The sequence below is a fragment of the Adiantum capillus-veneris genome, chromosome 3 (assembly GCF_014529385.1).
Source record: "Adiantum capillus-veneris isolate H3 chromosome 3, ASM1452938v2, whole genome shotgun sequence".
NCBI classification, from domain to species: domain Eukaryota; kingdom Viridiplantae; phylum Streptophyta; class Polypodiopsida; order Polypodiales; family Pteridaceae; genus Adiantum; species Adiantum capillus-veneris.
In genome coordinates, this window is record NC_140933.1 from 151,388,385 (window position 1) to 151,406,240 (window position 17,856).

General features: G+C 50.9%; 1 protein-coding gene across 2 annotated transcripts in view; it reads right to left on the reverse strand.

Annotated features, from left to right (window-relative positions):
• The window catches only part of LOC147461951 (exocyst complex component SEC3A-like), a 125,570-nt gene that overhangs the window by 37,654 nt on the left and 70,060 nt on the right, over window positions 1-17,856 (reverse strand). The gene's annotated exons all lie outside the window — the stretch shown is intronic.

Below are 17,856 nucleotides of genomic sequence, written 5' to 3' on the forward strand. Positions count from 1 at the left end.
TTCTTTTTCACCCAGACATGGTATTAGATTCACCATTCAGATATCCCAACAAGCCGCCCATTTTTTGGCTTAGTTTTTTGCTTGGCTCACATCGACCAACTTAGGACCCCATAGTATATATCTTTGTTTTGTACTGTTGTTAGGTTATTTTGTTACTCTGACTTTGTATCAGATCCACCACTTTGTAACTTTCGGGTCTCATAGGTCATTATGGCCTTTTGAAGACGTTAATATAACATTTCATTTCATTTCATCTCTCTCTCTCTCTCTCTCTCTCTCTCTCTCTCTCTCTCTCTCTCTCTCTCTCTCTCTCTCTCTCTCTCTCTCTCGGAAAAAGTCAGGGCTGTATATTACTGGGTACAATATAATCCCCAGCGGATGCCAAAATAGCCTATCACGTGGGGTGTACAAGCTGAATGTAAGGAGGAGAGCCACTATAGTGACAACTCTCTCTCTCTCTCTCTCTCTCTCTCTCTCTCTCTCTCTCTCAAGGTGGTCCATTCCTAACTCTTAGGAAAGCCAGTCCTAGCCGTACGGACTGCCACATGGTGTCCGTAATTTACGGCACGTTTTACGGCAAACTGCCGCCAGCTTTGCTCTGTAAATCTTTGCCCTTGCTTTATTTTGTGTTTTGTGGAGGCCTCTAATGGCCCTTGTCCACTCGGCAGTGCCACATCATCATACTTGTGACAAGTCTAATGTGAGGTTGGACCAGGATGTGATGGATAGTCATGTGGTTGCATGCATTGTTGCAAGTAATTTGAATACCAAATGTGTACAATCTTGCCTAGCAAGGTTCACGATAGAACTCTAGACAATTTGTACATGTTGATAATATCTCTGTTGATGAAAGCTTTATAGGGCGTATGGCATGTTGTACAGTAATGCACTAACACGATGATTTGCATACATGTTTGTAAGCCACGGTTACTAAAATTCTATGTTGTCTGTAGGTGTAATCGGGGATGATTACTCTTCTCAAGGGGAGGAATGTCACCAATTTGGCCCATAGCCATGGACAAGGCTGAATATCTGCAAGTGTTGAATGCATTTGATATGCTTGTTGAAATTTTTCAAGAGCCGCTTTAGAAGCTGTAGGAGATTGTGAAGCTCCAGGTGCTTGACCTAAGCAAGGCACCCAAGAGAAGGGAAAGTGGCATAGCATGCAGGGCGATCCCAAAACTAGCAAAGAATTGAATGCATTTGATATGCTTGTTGAAATTTTTCAAGAGCCGCTTTAGAAGCTGTAGGAGATTGTGAAGCTCCAGGTGCTTGACCTAAGCAAGGCACCCAAGAGAAGGGAAAGTGGCAGAGCATGCAGGGCGATCCCAAAACTAGCAAAGAATGCAACGAAAGGGACAAGACTACTAGCGCCTAGCAACTGGCAGAGCACGCACTGTAGTTGGACACTTGGAAGGCCCATGGGTGGCACATGCAAGGAAGGTGGACCCTTGGATGGCGCATGCATGGCACATGCAAGCCAAGTGGGAGTCCATGCAAGTCAATTGGAATCCATGCATGGCAGGTAGCAGTCCATGCAAGTCAATTGAAGTCCATGCATGGCAGATGGCAGTCCATGCACAATAACTAGATTCCTCTCATGAGAGGTGGCAGTTCAAGCACAACAGGTAACACGCAACCCCAGTGAAGGGCATGTCAAGCCTGGCAGGAAGCAAGCGACCCTAGTGAGGGGCAGTGATTGCATGGCAGGTACATGGTAGCCACAAAACTGCCATTTTCAGCAAAGGCGACCACACACAAAATTGGGGAGCTGACCACTTGTCCAAAACAGCCCATTAGAGCCTCAACTAGAAGAAGTAAGCGCAGACATTTGGTAAGCACGGATATTTGGCACATCCACTATATGTAAACACACATATCTCTATTTAAAAGGCTGATTTAGCCAATTGTTAAGGGTTCTAGTCTCCGGGCACACTCTCCCTCGTCTTCTTACTTTGTCTCACAACTCCATTATCTAAGTGCTGAATTTCTGGTTTTCAAAGCTGAAAATTACTGTTTGTGTTGTCCCTCACCGCCTAGGTAGTAGGCCAGCCAGTTTCATATAAACAGATGAAAAACAAGACCCAATGTCGAGCACTCCATACTAGCAGCCCCCAAGGAGAACGTTGTTAAGGTTTTCAAGGTCATCTCCTAGGTTTCCCCGTCTAGATCTTGTGAGTGAGGGCTTCTTTGTGGCCTTGCCCAGCCTTGTGAGGTGTTTCTAGATTCTAGGAATGTGCAAGGGATGTTCAAGATTTTGTCTAGCCAGCCACTTGTAAACCTTTTATGTTGGGTGCCCTATTTTTAGTCCTATTTCCATTTTTTCCCAAATTTTGGTTCGTGGGTCTTTTATGGATGTGGATCAGGCAGTTTTCGTCCCCTTGTATAAGAGCACGGGTGCTCCTATTCAAAATATTGCAGCGTAGCCTTGTACTCTCTTGTTTTGCAGAGTTTGTGCCCCACAGGGATTCTCTCTCTCTCTCTCTCTCTCTCTCTCTCTCTCTCTCTCTCTCTCTCTCTCTCTCTCTCTCTCTCTCTCTCTCTCTCTCTCTCTCTCTCTCTCTCTGTGTGCGCTGCCTCATTGATGGGGCAAAGGCGCGGAAGAAGAGGCTTTACTGCTGCTTTGTGGATTTCCGCAAGGCCTTTGACACAGTCCCACGCGAGAGACTCTTCCAGCGCCTTCACAGCATTGGGGTACCAACAGAGATGATTTGGGCCATATATGCTCTCTACGAGAGGGTGACGGGTCGAGTTCGTTGCCCAGGCGGTTTTTCAGAGACCATTGCTAGCACCATTGGTGTTAAGCAAGGATGCCCACTCTCCCCGACACTCTTTGGGCTCTACATCGACGAGATCTCCGACTACATACTGCGAGCAGGAGGAGAGGGGAGCGACTTGGCAGGTACTCCGGTCCACATCATGTTATATGCTGATGATATTGTGTTGATTTCAGAGTCACCCGAGGGCTTGCAACGCCATCTTGAGGCCTTGGACGAATTCAGCACACACAGGGGGTTGACTGTGAACCTTGGCAAAACCAAGGTTATGATCTTTCACACATCCAGTGCAGTGAGGAGCGTTGCCACCTTCACAGCAGCAGGAGGACAGGTTGATGTAGTCACCTCCTATGTCTACCTTGGCATCACATTCACCAGCCTACCAGGACCCTTCACTATGAGGCAGGCTGCTGCTGACAGGCTCACCCGAGGATATGCAGCTCTGGCCATGCTAGAGCGGAGATGCCACCAGGCACACTTTCAGGAGCCCCGCACGAAGGGGTGGCTTTTCGACACCTTAGTCACCCCGGCCTTGATGTAGTCGGCGGCAGTATGGGCACCAGGATTGATAGCTGACCAGTGGACACAGCTTGAGAGGCCACAGGTATGTATGATCTCACGCTTGCTACGCAGCAAGAAGACAGTGCCACATGACATTATTAGAGCCGAGCTCGCCACACCACCTATGGTTGTAGAGGCACTATTCCAGACAGTCTACTTCATCCAGAGGATGAGAGAGCTACCTCCTGACAGACTTACTCGTAGAGCATTTGAGGCAGCTATACAGCTATCAGAGAGTGGGCATGAGAGAGCATGGTACTCACAGGTCAGAGCATGGTTTGAGGGACACGGTCTTGACATGGAGAGCCTACCACCATTCCAGTACGACCCCCACTCACCATATGTTCACCTCTCTCGCAGTGAGAGGAACTTGGTATTGAGACAGGATCTGTGGCAGCTATACACTAGGAGAGTCTGGGAGTCACTTGGCTTGGGGACGAGGATGTCAGATTACAGAGACCAGTTTCTCACCATATTGTCTGGGGGGTTCATACAGAGACCACGCTACATGGACACATATATGCCACATAGCTCACGGGTGGCGATTGGTCAGCTGAGAGTGGCTTCACACAGGTTAGAGATTGAGATCGGGAGACATACTGGTGTTCCCAGGGAGGAGCGAGTCTGCAGAGCCTGCACAGAGGAGGTGGAGAGTGAGGAGCACTTTGTATGTAGATGCAGAGCATACACTGAGATCAGAGGCAGGTATGAGGCCTTATTCAGAGGACAGCCCACTCTCCGAGAGATCATGGACTCTCGAGATCAGAGACAGCTCGGACGTTTCTTACTAGAGATACAGAGCCATCGGGACACACTACTACAGCCACACACAGCTACACAGACAGAGGGGAGACAGTCGCAGCTCACAGACTTCTTTCAGAGGATTGCCGCCCCTCCCTCACCAGACACTCAGAGGGGAGTGACACTCCCACAGGCGGAGGTGAGCCGAGCTAGACGACGACCACGAGTCACAGGCTATAGGGGCGTGAGCTCCCACCACCGACAGATCGAGGAGATCCGAGCCCGGGAGCGCCGTGCCACTGAGGAGCGAGTGGCTCAGATGAGGGCCGACCCGACAGCTTTCATCCGGGTAGCCTTGGCACCAAACCCGCCCATGTACAACATCTTACATCCCCCCATTAGTACAGGATGGAGATAGATAGCTTGATGCATTCTCATGATTGTACTACCTTGAGCATATAGACATGCATATACCCCTAGAGATAGAGCTCCATCCCTCCTCAGATACTCCACTACCTACATTCAGTTCAGTTTTGTTTCATTTGTCTTTTCGATAGACGGATGACATACACACCATGTACATTTGATTTGTCTCATAGGCCGATTTTGGCCTGACATAGACGTTAAAAATCTTTCTTTCTTTCTTTCTTCTCTCTCTCTCTCTCTCTCTCTCTCTCTCTCTCTCTCTCTCTCTCTCTCTCTCTCTCTCTCTCTCTCTCTCTCTCTCTCTCTCTCTGTGTGTGTGTGTGTGTGTGTGTGTGTGTGTGTGTGTGTGTGTGTGTGTGCGCGCGCGCGCGCAGAGGATGTCACAATCTTGGTCACCTCCAAGACAAGAATCCAACACGACACACGAGAGAATCACTTAAAATACTTCACAACTTTAAAATCACTATTCAATTTCGTCAACACGGCCCAATGTAGGTCCGTGCCCAAAGAGATTGACCCCAAAGACTAGCGCCCCTTTTGGTATTTCTTTGATATTAATGTTTGATCAAAGTACAACTCCCGCAGATCCTCGCCTCTCAGACTCTACGTCCAAATGCTCTGAAGAGTGAGGCCCTTCGGCCCTTTTTATTCTTACAAGGGATGCCAAAAGCAGAGCCCCAAAATTAGTTAAACTCAAAAGCAAACTGTCCCAAAAGCAACTGGTCCTCAAAAACTGCCAAAAAGCATCAGCGCAAATTGCGGAAATTCTCCCTCGTCAACAGCCAGCGTGAAAAGCAGAAATCCATACAATCTGTGTAACAAACTTGGCCACCCCAAGTCTAGAATATGTCGCGACATAAGAGAGAGATTCAATTAAAACACTTCACAGACAAATCACATTTCAATTGAGTCGACACGGCCCGGCGTAGTTCTATGCCAAGAGAGATTGGCCCCAAAGACTGGCACCCCTTTTGGTATTTCTTTTTGTATTAATCTTTGAGCAAAGTACAACTTTCACGGATCCTCAACTCTCAATCTCTGCTTCCAAATGCCCTGCACAGTGAGGCCCTTGGGTTCCTTTTATTCTTATAAAGGGATGCCAAAAGCAGAGCCCCAAAAGCAATTAAACTCAAAAGCAATGAGTCCCAAAAGCAAATTGGCTCCAAAAACTGCCAAAAAGCAGCCAGCGCAAAATACGGAATTCCGTATGTAACAGACTTGGAGACTCCAAGTCAAGAATCAACCGCGACAGCACCAAATAACCACTTCAAAACAATTCACAGATCACAATGCTCTGCTTTTGGGCATCCCTTGTAACCTTTAAATTAGTGGTGAGGGCCTCACTTCTCAGAGCATCTGGACGCAGAGTCTGAGAGTGAAACTCTAACCGCTCTCTCGTACTTTGATGATTGATTAATACAAAAAGAAATACCGAAAGGGGCGCCAGTCTTTGGGGCCAATATCTCTAGGTCGGAACTCCGCCGGGCCAGTGCAAATCTATTGTGATCTGTGAATTGTTTTGAAGTGGTTATTTGGTGCTGTCGCGGTTGATTCTTGACTTGGAGTGTCCAAGTTTGTTACACCGTACAACCTTGCCACGTCAACAGCCAACGTGAAACGCGGAAATCCGTACAATCTGCCACGTCAGCCTGCCAGCACGTTTGGCGGGATTCTGTATTGCTGCCACGTTGCCCGTTGTCCGTACAAGCTGCCAAGTCATCAGTCTACCCACGGGTGGTCATGCCACATCATCAGTTTGTGACAATCTGTCGCGCCAGCCTGCCAACGCGTTTTGCGGGATTCCGTACTGCTGCCACCTTTCATGATGTCCGTACAGGCTGCCAAGTCGTTAGTCTATCCACCGGTGGTCATGCCACGTCATCAGTTAGTGACAATCTGCCACATCAGCCTACCAACGCGTTTTGCGGGATTCCGTACTGCTGCCACGTTTTATGATGTCCGTACAGCCAGTCAGCCATGTGTGTGTCTGGACAGTTTTTCCACGTCATCGTTCCCCCCCCCCCCCCCCCCCCGATTACGCCTGCAAAATCAGACACAAGCCATAAACTAGTTCAGTAGACACTCACGCACTAGACGACACAAATCCAGCACTTGTACAAAGAGGACAGTCACGTCACATCACATCACATGATAGATCAAATCAATCACAGAAGAATTCATTCCAAATCTCTGACCATGATTGCAAGCAACGTATTTAGTAATCGCCTCTAGATCCATCTTGGACCTCACTAATGTCGAATTAACTAATCCTTATTGCGATCATGTCTATAGAGATTTTCCACTCACGCATTGTCGTGTGCAAGTAATCATTCGCCTCAAGCAATGTCGTGTGCGAGTAATCATTCCCTTTAAGCGCTGGCCTGTGCGAGTAATCATTTCCGGGGATCCCAATCCATCACTAAGTTCATACTGAACACAGTGGTTCAATCATTCAGTTCTAGCTGTGTGGCCATCTCTTCCCGTAGGAACTCTAGATGCGCTCACGATAGTTCCATTGAATTAGTCGTAATTCAACATCCATGATTCGTTATCAGGTTCATTCGGAAGCTATCTCTGCTCCAAAATCATCATCATCTCATTCTTAATCCTGTTATCTGCTCACAAATAGCAGGTTCTTTCATAAAACATTAGTATCATTCGGAATTCAAAATCATCTTCCAAAAAGTCTTCTTTCATAAATTCATAAAGCAAAAATAATGCTAATTCATCCATAATCATTTTTTATTTATCTAAAATCTATTCTGGAACGAGTATCGCCTTGTCCTGCTGTCCTTTCAATCAGTCAATCGTCCTAATTCTTGTGCCTTTTTGGGGCACTATGTAGCGATATGTCCTTGTTCTCCACATTCAAAACACTTTCCTGCTTTGAAATATTCATCTCTCTGGTCTTCTGTCAGTGGAGGTCGTCCATCTCTCTGTCGTATGTTTCTCTTCTGACTTATCCAAGGTTCATATGGTGGGTAAGTCAAGTTATCGGAATGTATACAAACCCCGCTTCGCATGTCCCATCAATTGTTGTATAGACTCGGACTTCTTTTCAAGACAGTAGTCTCGGATCTCTTTAGGAAGTCCATAGTAGAACCATTCAATCTATTCCTTCAAACTGACCTTCTTAAAGGATGAAGCAGATAGAAAGACATCCCAAAACCTCTCACCATTAGGAATCCAAAGACTCTGTCTTGACCATCCGAATATTGGTTCCATTCAGTAATCACATCTCGTTCGTATTCTTGTGTGAGCCATGAAGAAATAAAGAGTTTCTTGAATTTCAAACACTTTGTCGATGCTTGTTTCCTTAACAAAAGAGTGGACCACCATGTTCGTGCATTGCCTTTGAAAAAGGATGTTGCCCATCTGATCTTGGAGTGCTCTGTATAGTGGCCTCCAAAAAACACTATCAAATTGTTGGATAAAGACTACAGCTTTGGGAGCATCTCGAAACCCTAAAAAGTACTCAAACTTTATTGCATGTCCTCCCTCTTTGAATTATTTGGCCTTTTAGCCCTTGTCGTTGAGGGGGGAAATCATACTAATTGGCTCTGTAAAAGTGCTTTCTCTTTTCATATAACATATGTTCTTTCCGTCATTTCTTGCCCTTTCTGTCCTCATCACTCGAGTCAGAAGAAGATGAGCTATCCAAGCTGTCAGAAGAAGATGAGGACGAACTGGGCAATCCTTCGAAGTGTACACGCTTCTTCTGTTTTCTGGCGCTTTCAAAAAAGTATTTTTGGCCAAGTAACCAGGGAAATCAATTCCCTAGAGACAACACGGCCCGGCGTAGTTCCGTGCCCAGAGATATTGGCCCCAAAGTCTGGCGCCCCTTTCGGTATTTCTTTTTATATTAATTCTTGGCAAAGTACAATGTCCAAGGGTCCTCTCTCTGCTCAGTGCTCCCAAGCCAATCTAGGAGAGAATGGGGACCTGGCAATCCTTATAAAGGCTCTTTGCCTTCCAAAAGCAATTACGTGAAAAGCTTCAGGTCCAAAAGCATCTGGAACTCCCTAGCGCCAAAAGCTGCCAACGCAAATCACGGAGCTGTCCGTACAACACTGCCACATCAGTAGATCCACGCGATTGCTTTATTTTAAATTTTCTCGTGTCCTTTGGGCCCCATCGGACGGGACCCCATAAGTTGGAACAACTAATGACATTTAAATCTGTCATTCACTAGGGTTTGTCCGATAGGACATGCCACGTCATCACTTTGTGACACATGGATAGAGCCTACACAAGAGTTGGCTACGACGATGGCTTTCTATAAAGAGCATCTTCTCCAACTCACTGGGGATGGGTTCGTAATTCGACCGAGCTATATGGATACACATCTATCTCATGGGTTACGGTGTGTCATTGGTCAAATACGGACATCTTCCCACAAGCTTGAAATTGAGACTGGTAGATTTAGATGGATACCACCAGAAATCAAGATATGCCACCTATGCCATATAGAGCCAGAGATGGAGATGCATTATATATATCAGTGCACAGTGTAATATAAGATGCGGGGTCGCTCCACTATCTATTCACATGCGGCTTCGAACCCTTCTCCAAAGTCATGAGCTATCAGAGCCAGAGATTCCTTGGACTCTATCTACGTGAGTTACACAGACAGAGAAGATTTGTTGAGGACATCTGAAGAGCGACAATCTAGAGACTAATTTCTTCACACCAGGCACAAAACAGATAGAGAAGTAGCCACCACTGCAAAGCTCAGCTCATATGACTCCCGCGGTACTCTAATTGACTGTGCATTGGACATAGGGAGATCAAGACGCCCGCGATTAAGGAGAGGAGCTTCACAGCATTGATGGAGACTGCAATAGAGGATTCGAGCCATACTATCTCGACATCCAGAGTACAGACGAGGATAGACTCATGACCCATTATATCACCCTCTTGTATTGGGCACCCATTGTATCAGTGATCACACATACCCCACAGAGTTCCAGCTAGTAGCACTCCTAGATTCATTTTAGCATCGCTTTTTGTACCCAGACATGGTATCAAATTCACCACTTTGTAATGATTTGGTCTCATAGGTCATTTTGGCCTCATGAAGACATTAATATAACATTTCATTTCATTTCCTCCCTCTCCCTCCCTCCCTCTCTCTCTCTCTCTCTCTCTCTCTCTCTCTCTCTCTCTCTCTCTCTCTCTCTCTCTCTCTCTCTCTCTCTCTCTCTCTCGTGGAAAAAGTTAGGGTTGTATATTACTGAGTACAAGATAATCCCCAGCGGATGCCAAAATAGCCTATCACGTGGGGTGTACAAGCTGAATGTAAGGAGGAGAGCCACTATAGTGACAACTCGACTAAAACAATCTCATGGTGGTCGGTGTGACGAGTGCAGGAGAAACCACCGAGGAGGGGCATAATGCCACGTAATCTGTCCACCTATAAGTGTGAAAGAGAGTGGTTCGTGCCCAACGCCGAAGGAAGGCAAACGGCGAGCCTCAGCTGCTCGAGATGCACCTAAGGAAGAATCCCACTGCCAAATCAGGGTGTGAATGATATCCAGCCAAATGGTAGTGAGGGTATCCTGAAGGAGCTCTGGAGCCGCACTCAGAATGTGGAGACAACGAGCTCTCCAAACATTCCAAAGTGTAATACTAGTGATGACTGAAAAAACCTCATCACGTGTCTGAGAATCCCCCTGCCAAGCAATCTATGGTAGCATAGCCAAAGTCCCTCGCTGATAACCAACCGAGGTAAGCATAAAGGCTGGACCTGTGTCTGAGCCCTCGTAAAAAATATGGGGGCCAGGCATCGGCATCAACCATGAGACAGATCCCCAAGTAAGAAATCCATGTTGAACACCTGCTCTGCTAAGTAGAAAGCAAACTGCAAGACACACTACATGGGAAGCTGAGCATGACCAAAGACAGTGTGCAGGTGACTCAGGGAGTCGTAAAGGACAGTGAGTACATAACGGATCATGACCCATAGTAGCTAGCCAAGTCCCAACTGGAAGTCCCGCATGCGCAATCATCCACATGAAAAAAGAAATACGACGAGCTGCATGTAAATCCCAGATGGCGGACCAAAACTCCTACCGATAGGCATGAGAGAGACCTGAATGTAACCAGAAACGCATACGAGTGGGCTGCTCTGGCTGCTGTCTCATCAATGCTAACCGTCCAATCCTGACAGTGTACTCAAAGAAGGATACAGGTGCACCTTTAGGGTCAGAGTGAGGCCAATGCCACTCTCTTGGGTCCCAATATAGCTGAGATAGGGCACGACCATCCCACACCCAAAGCCTCCAAAGTGCAGCATCAGCGGAAGCGAAACGAGGGTCAACACAACGACGCTTCCCGCGGGAGCCAACTACTCTGATTGCCTCCCAACGAGCTCCGGGAAGGATAGGATGTGAAAAGGTGGCATCATATGTCAATCTAGCATGAATCCCCTCAGACTGGGCAGTATCAACTGTGAACAGCATGGTGTCTAAACGAACTAATAAGAGAGTGCTCTGAGCAAAGAGGCCTTCCCAGCCGCAATGGGGAGGCATCTGAACCGTGCCTCTCATGACTGCATCCCACTGTGAAGGAAGGGCGGTATCAATCTCAAGCAATCTGTCTGCCACCCCGCGACCAATGTCATACTGCTCTGCCACAAAATCAGCATCTAGCATCTGTGTCTCATGAAACAACCGCATAGAGGCAGCGGGGCCAGCGTCCCAGGCAGCCCAATCAATGTGAGTCCGCTCTCCAAGCTGACGGGGCAGATCAACCGAAGAATCAAGAACTGCAGCATTCCAAATGAGAGGCTGGCGCTCAATCTCCTCACGACATGAGGGAGGTGAGCGTATGATAGCCCGTCGCATGGAAACCCAAATCTGAAGGAGTGATCGGATAAAGGGGGAGAGAGAGATGGTGGACAAGGGGGCATCAGTAAAGAGAAAACGATACCCTGTCTGCCAAGTATGACCATCTCTAGTGCCGAGTCGTGGAGTGACTATGCAAAGAGCGGCCTGAAGAAGCATCTTCCAAGGTTCTTGTCCGGAAAAAAGACCCCGAACGAAAAGAAAGCGGAAGGGCCGCTACTGCTGCTTGCCCCCCCCCCCCCCTTTGCTGTTGCGCCATCGCTCTCCTCCCCCCCCCTCCCTCCCCCCGCTGCCCCTTCGCTGCCCCCCCCACCCCCTTCAGCCCCTGCGCACTGCGAGAGATGGTGGACAAGGGGGCATCAGTAAAGAGAAAACGATACCCTGTCTGCCAAGTATGACCATCTCTAGTGCCGAGTCGTGGAGTGACTATGCAAAGAGCGGCCTGAAGAAGCATCTTCCAAGGTTCTTGTCCGGAAAAAAGACCCCGAACGAAAAGAAAGCGGAAGGGCCGCTACTGCTGCTTGCCCCCCCCCCCCCCCCTTTGCTGTTGCGCCATCGCTCTCCTCCCCCCCCCTCCCTCCCCCCGCTGCCCCTTCGCTGCCCCCCCCACCCCCTTCAGCCCCTGCGCACTGCCTCTCAACCCACCCGCTGCCCCCCCCTATCTGCGCGCGCTGCCCCATTAGCTGCCGCAGCCCGCTGCCCACCCCTGTCTGCACACTGCCCCTTAGCTGTCGCAGCCCGTTGCCCTCCTCTCGCTCTGCCTTCCCCGCTCCATCCCCCCCCGCTCGCTGCTGCTTGTGCACCCGCACATTGCACGGCTGCCCTCTTCGCCCTCGCTGTCTCCTCATCACCCCCCCCCCCCCCCCTCCTCTTCGCTCCCGAAGGCCCTCTGCACCTGGCTCGGCAGCACTTTCTCTTCGGAAAAGTGCCTGGCTGACTTGTTTGCAGGTTTCTTCTTCGCCGCCCGCTTCTTCGACTCAGCAGTAGACACAGATGGAGGCTCCAGCTTCACCTCAGAGGGACTCGCCTGAAGCCCCCTCGCCCGACCCCGCTCAGCCCACCATTCGACTTGCTCTTACGCCGGTAGAGCAAGCGAGCCTTGCCACAGAGGTAGAACGCTTGCAGGCGACTTCTGTCATCTGCAAGGTTCTCGGCACTCGTCCCAGCAGAGGAGAGCTGCGAGACCTACTCCAAGCCCGCCTCCTCGCAGAGGTGGGCAAGATCTTGGATGTCCAGATTCTCGGACGGGGGTACTACCAGATTGAGTTCGAGACTTCCGAGATGGCCTCCAAGGTCATAGCTATGAGTCCATTGGCCATCCGAGCATCACGCGCCCACTTTCGACAATGGCGACATGGTTTTGACCCGTCTTCGGATGTGCTAGTAGACGAGGCGGACATCCCCATCTCAGTCTGCTTTCCGGGTTTACGGAGGGAGTACCTTCCACTTCTCTCCAGGATTGGCTCCGCCATCGATGTCCTGGAGACACCTCGTACAGCAGCATCAGTAGCTGCCAAGGCGGCTGGCATCCCTTCAGTTCGAGTTTTGGTCAGAGATACCCACACGTTCCCGAAGGTCATCCTTCTGCCTCGGGTGAGTGGGGGTTGGTTTAGACAGAGTGTGGAGTACTCGGGTCTCCCGAACCAGTGCTTCATTTGCAGACAGATGGGCCACCTAGCGAAGGCCTGTCCACGGAGGAGACCACGACCCGCACCCCAGCCTCAGCCCCAGCCTGCCAAGGCTGGGCCGCAGCCACAGCCAGCGACACAGAGCACAGATTCAGCGCCACCCTCCGAGCCTGGGGCTCCAGCGGAGGAGGGGTGGCAACAGGCCCGTGGCCGTCGACGCCAGGGGCCACAGCGACAGCCTGGCACTCAGAGTGGCCCCCAGGTGCCTACTCAGCAGCAGTGGGTTCCCACGGGGAACCGCTTTGGTCCTCTTGAGCAGGAGGAGCCCCCTACGCCAACCACCACCTCCGCTTCACCCTCGCCAGCCACTCCGCCTTCCGATCTCCCCTCCTCCTCCTCATGCCCTCCCCCGCCCTCTGCTACCGCTCACTCCCCACCTCGCCCCCCCCCATGTCTCTGCCGCCCCACCCCGCTTCCCCTCTCCCCCGCCCCCCCCAGCCCCTTCTCCCCCTCCTTCTGCTTCAGTACCACAGTCGGCTCAGGAGACTGGACCCTCGTCGGCGGCTAGGAGATCTCTTGGCAACGCCTTCGCCACGAGTCGCCTAGCGAGAGAGGGTCAGCCTTTCATGCGGCCCCCACTGCAGATTCAGACATCTCCTCTTGCAGCTATCCCTCGTGGTTTGACGAGCTTTGACCTCCGACGCCGCTGGGATTTCTTCGATTACGGGTTTACTCGTTTTCTTGGCGATTCCGCAGCAGACCACGAGGCAGCCTGCCTCAGAATCCACGCTTTGTTCCTCGCCGCTAGGGGGACAGAGGCCTTGGACTCAGCAGTTGGTTTCTCCTTCCCCCTCTGTGGCAGGACTGAGACAGAGTGGTCCCTCGACTCAGTGGTGTGATGGTTGCATACACAGGTTCTCGAGTTCTCTCACCACATGGGAGAACTGGGCGTTACAGATTTGCTGCAGACTTTGTGGCCACTGGCCAAGTTTGCGGTGACACCCCCAGATTCAGCAGGATGTAGACACATTGTGGTGTACTTTTTTGCTGATACGCAGTGTTTGCCTTGCTATGTATTCATTCATGAGGACTCCTGGACAGAGGAGGTTGCTTTACGCACGGCTCGCTCTACTTGGGCTTGGACCAGGCACTCACTGCAGTCTCGCCTATCTAGAGGACGCTCGGATGCGGATTACTCCCCATCCAAGCCTGCTTCGAAGATAGCTCGTCTGGCTGCAGCGGCAGCATCTGTTCTCTCTCGCTCCCCATGAGGATGGTCTCGTGGAACGTGCAGGGACTAGGTGGGCCCCAGTTTCAGCGACAGCGGGGCCGATTGCGTCAGGAGCTTCAGCGTTGCCTTGTGGGAGGAGAGATTGATCTCCTTATGCTTCAGGAGCACCATTTGTCTGAGAGCCGCATTCGGCGATGTGGTCAGATTTTGCGTGGACGCTATGATACCTTTTGGTCAGTTGCTTTTGGACCTGGAGGCATCCAGGGTGGGGTATGTATGACTATTGCGGACTCATTACAGCAGGCCATTGTGGGCAGAGGGATTATTGTACCAGGCAGGGCTCAGTGGATTACTATGCAGGTTCAGGGTAGCCTTGTGGGTTTCTTGAACATCTATGCGCCCAATGTGGCGAGTGCTCGTGCAGAGTTTTGGTCACAGATTGTTGAGTCTTTGCCACAGGTTGACCAGTGGTGTGTAGGAGGGGACTTCAACATGTTGGAGGACCCTTCGACAGGATCGGAGGCAGCCATGCTACTTTGCATGGAGTCGAGTTAGCAGCTTGGGAGAGGTTTTGTATGACGTTGAGGGTCTCAGATACATGGCAGCATTCTGGCTTTGTGAGGCCTCCAGAGAGTCTTGCCTTCTCTAGATCGGACCGCAGAGTGGGAGGAGTGAATCTATCGCGCATCGATCGCTTCTACACTAGTGACCACTTCAGTGACTTGGGGGGATCAGTGGGCATCCTGGCAGGGACATCCTTCTCGGACCATGCACCAGTGATCCTCACAGTGGCAGACAGGCAGAGGAGTGGGAGCACGATGCTTCGCATCCCAGAGCGGGTCTTGTTGGACTCAGCACTCAGAGAGAGGGTCGAGGCTCTATGGACAGAGGGCATGGACAGCCAGGCTCCACCTGCAGACAGAGTGGCCTCAGGCCTAGTTCAGCTTAGCCACTTCTTTCTCCAGGAGTCTTTGGCTCGATGGGCTGCAGCGAGAGAGGAGGAGCAGCGTCTCAGACGAGGCATTGCTTCACTACAGAGGATGCGGGAGCAGCATCCAGACAATCCATGGTTGGAGGAGCAGTTACAGCAGGCTCGACAGGAGCTTGCTTGCACAGAGGAGAGGCGCCATGAGTTTGCCTTTCACCGACAGGCATCTCAGTGGACTCAGGTGGGTGACAGAGTGACAGGTGCTTTTTTTGAGACAGTGGGACCTCGGCACTCGCATGCCAAGGTCAATCAGTTGAGGAGACCCGATGGGTCAGTTGTTTGTGAGCCAGAGGATATGCGTGCAGTTGCTACTGACTTTTACCGTGAGCTACTGTCGGCTGAGCCCGAGTCAGAGAGACAGGATGCATGCAGGGAGCAGGTTTGGGCACAGATGCCTTGTCTTGTGACTGAGGAGATGCGGCAGAGGCTTGAGTTACCTCTTCAGCTTGAGGAGCTGCACACGGCTCTTAGGGCCCTCCCTCGTGGTAGCTGTCCAGGTGGGGATGGGCTGACTTTCAGCTTCTTCTTGGAGTACTGGGACCTGCTTGGCCCAGATCTTTGTAGTGCCTTTCAGTACATTCTGCACACAGGAGTGATGCCGGATAGCATGAGTGTGGGCCTGATTTACCTCATTCCAAAGGAGGGTGGCTCCTTGGATGAGATTCGACAGTGGCGCCCCATCACCATTCTCAACTCAGCCTACAAAATTCTTGCCAAGGCTCTGAGTTTGAGGATTCAGCCACTTTTGGAGAGCCTTATACATGGGACTCAGACAGGTTTTGTCAAGGAACGCAGTATCCTTGACAACATCTTCACTTTTTGGGAGGCTTCTGCTCTTGCACGGCTCCGTGGGGAGGACCTTGTGATTCTTCTTCTCGATTTTGAGAAGGCATACGACAGAGTTGACTGGGTCTTTCTAGAGGGCACGCTACGCAGGATGGGCTTCTCAGAGGCTTGGATCAGAGGGGTGTCAGCTTTGTACAGATAGGCCCACAGTCAGGTGCTTTTGGCAGGAGGTAGAGGTGAGCGCTTCATGCTCACACGATCGGTCAGACAGGGTTGTCCTCTTGCCCCCTTTCTCTTTCTGTTCTATGCGGAGGCGATGAGCAGATTTTTGGTGTCACAGCAGGTTGGTTTGAGGGGCTTAGCACTCCCTATACGGGGAGATGAGCTTCTAGACGCTGAGTTTGCCGACGACTCAGCCTTGTACTTGAAGGGCCAGGAGGCCAATTTACACAGATGTGGGCAGGCTTTGGAGACCTTCTGCTGTGCATCGGGCGCACTGATCAACTGGAGAAAGACAGTGGCTTTCTCAGTTGGTAGTGCTCCTGTGCCAGATTGGATGCCAGGAGAGGGTTTTAGGTGGATTCCTTCAGGGACTGCAGTTCGGTACTTGGGTTGTCAGGTTGGATTGGATTTGTCCCCCGAGCAACAGATTGCTCCTCTTCTCCTGTCCATCAGGAGAAAGCTGTTACATTGGAGCTCAGCACGACTTTCGCTGGCTGGTAGAGTAGTAGTTGCCAACCAGGTGTTGTTGGCGACTATGTGGTACATCACTTCTTGCTGGATCTTCTCGAGTTCTTGCATCAGCCAGGTAGAGAGGCTGATCAGGAACTTCCTTTGGTCAGGTCACGACACTCAGAGGCTGTGGGACTCCAGACAGCCGAGGCGCGTCACCTTGTTCCAGTGGTTGGTTGCACACAGAGCCACAGCAGTAGGGAGCAGGCTTGTACATAGTGGTCTCTCGGCCGCATGTACAGCCTGTGACCAGTTGGTGGAGAGTCAGCGACACTGTCTTTGGGACTGCCCTCGGCCCAGCAGGTGTGGCTACGAGTTCTTCGGTTGATGCCTTCCCTCTCCACGGCTCGACAGTACACTTGGGGGGCGGCGGCTTGGTCCACCCTCACGGGCCCGGCACTTCATTTTGAGCTATCTTCCACCAGCAGGATGATAGTGATACAGGGGGGTCGACCTACACTCCAGCCTGCTACAGACCTTACTCCACAGGAGTGGAGCAGTGAGAGAGCGGAGTGTTGGGAGCTCATCAGCGGCCTAGCTCTCTGGTTCATCTGGCGGGCCCGTTGTTTCCGCATCTTTGAGGCTCGCCTTGTACCACCAGCAGAGACTGTTCGTGACTTTTGGCTAGAGCTGATCCATACTCTCAGAGGACAGCTTGAGGGACTACAGGGCAGCTCCGACCGCATGCGGGAGCGCCGCGAGGCTTTCCTTCGTCTCTGGCGCCCTGGGCCGTTTTACTCCATGGTCCAGGGGGTGCTCAGATGGCACTACTGTCCACCTGTGTGGCTTTTCCCTCCTCCCATCTCTTGATTTAGCCCCATTGTATATATGCTGTTTTTTCATTGGGAGAGTCTCCCCATCATGTTTGTTGTAGCCCTCTCTTGCAGAGGTGGATGTAGCCCTATGGGCAGCTTTCATTAACTAATAGAAGGATCTTTTTCTCGAAAAAAAAAAAAAAAAAAGACCCCGAACAATAAGCTTGGTAAGAAGGTCGCGGCTCTGTAACTCTGGATCAATAATGCCAAGGCCTCCCTCTGACCTAGGACGAATGATCGTGGGCCAGCAGACTCGAGCACGGGTATCAATAGTACCGTCCGTGTCACTCCATAAAAAGTTCCGCACTAGGCGGCGGAGCGGGGCC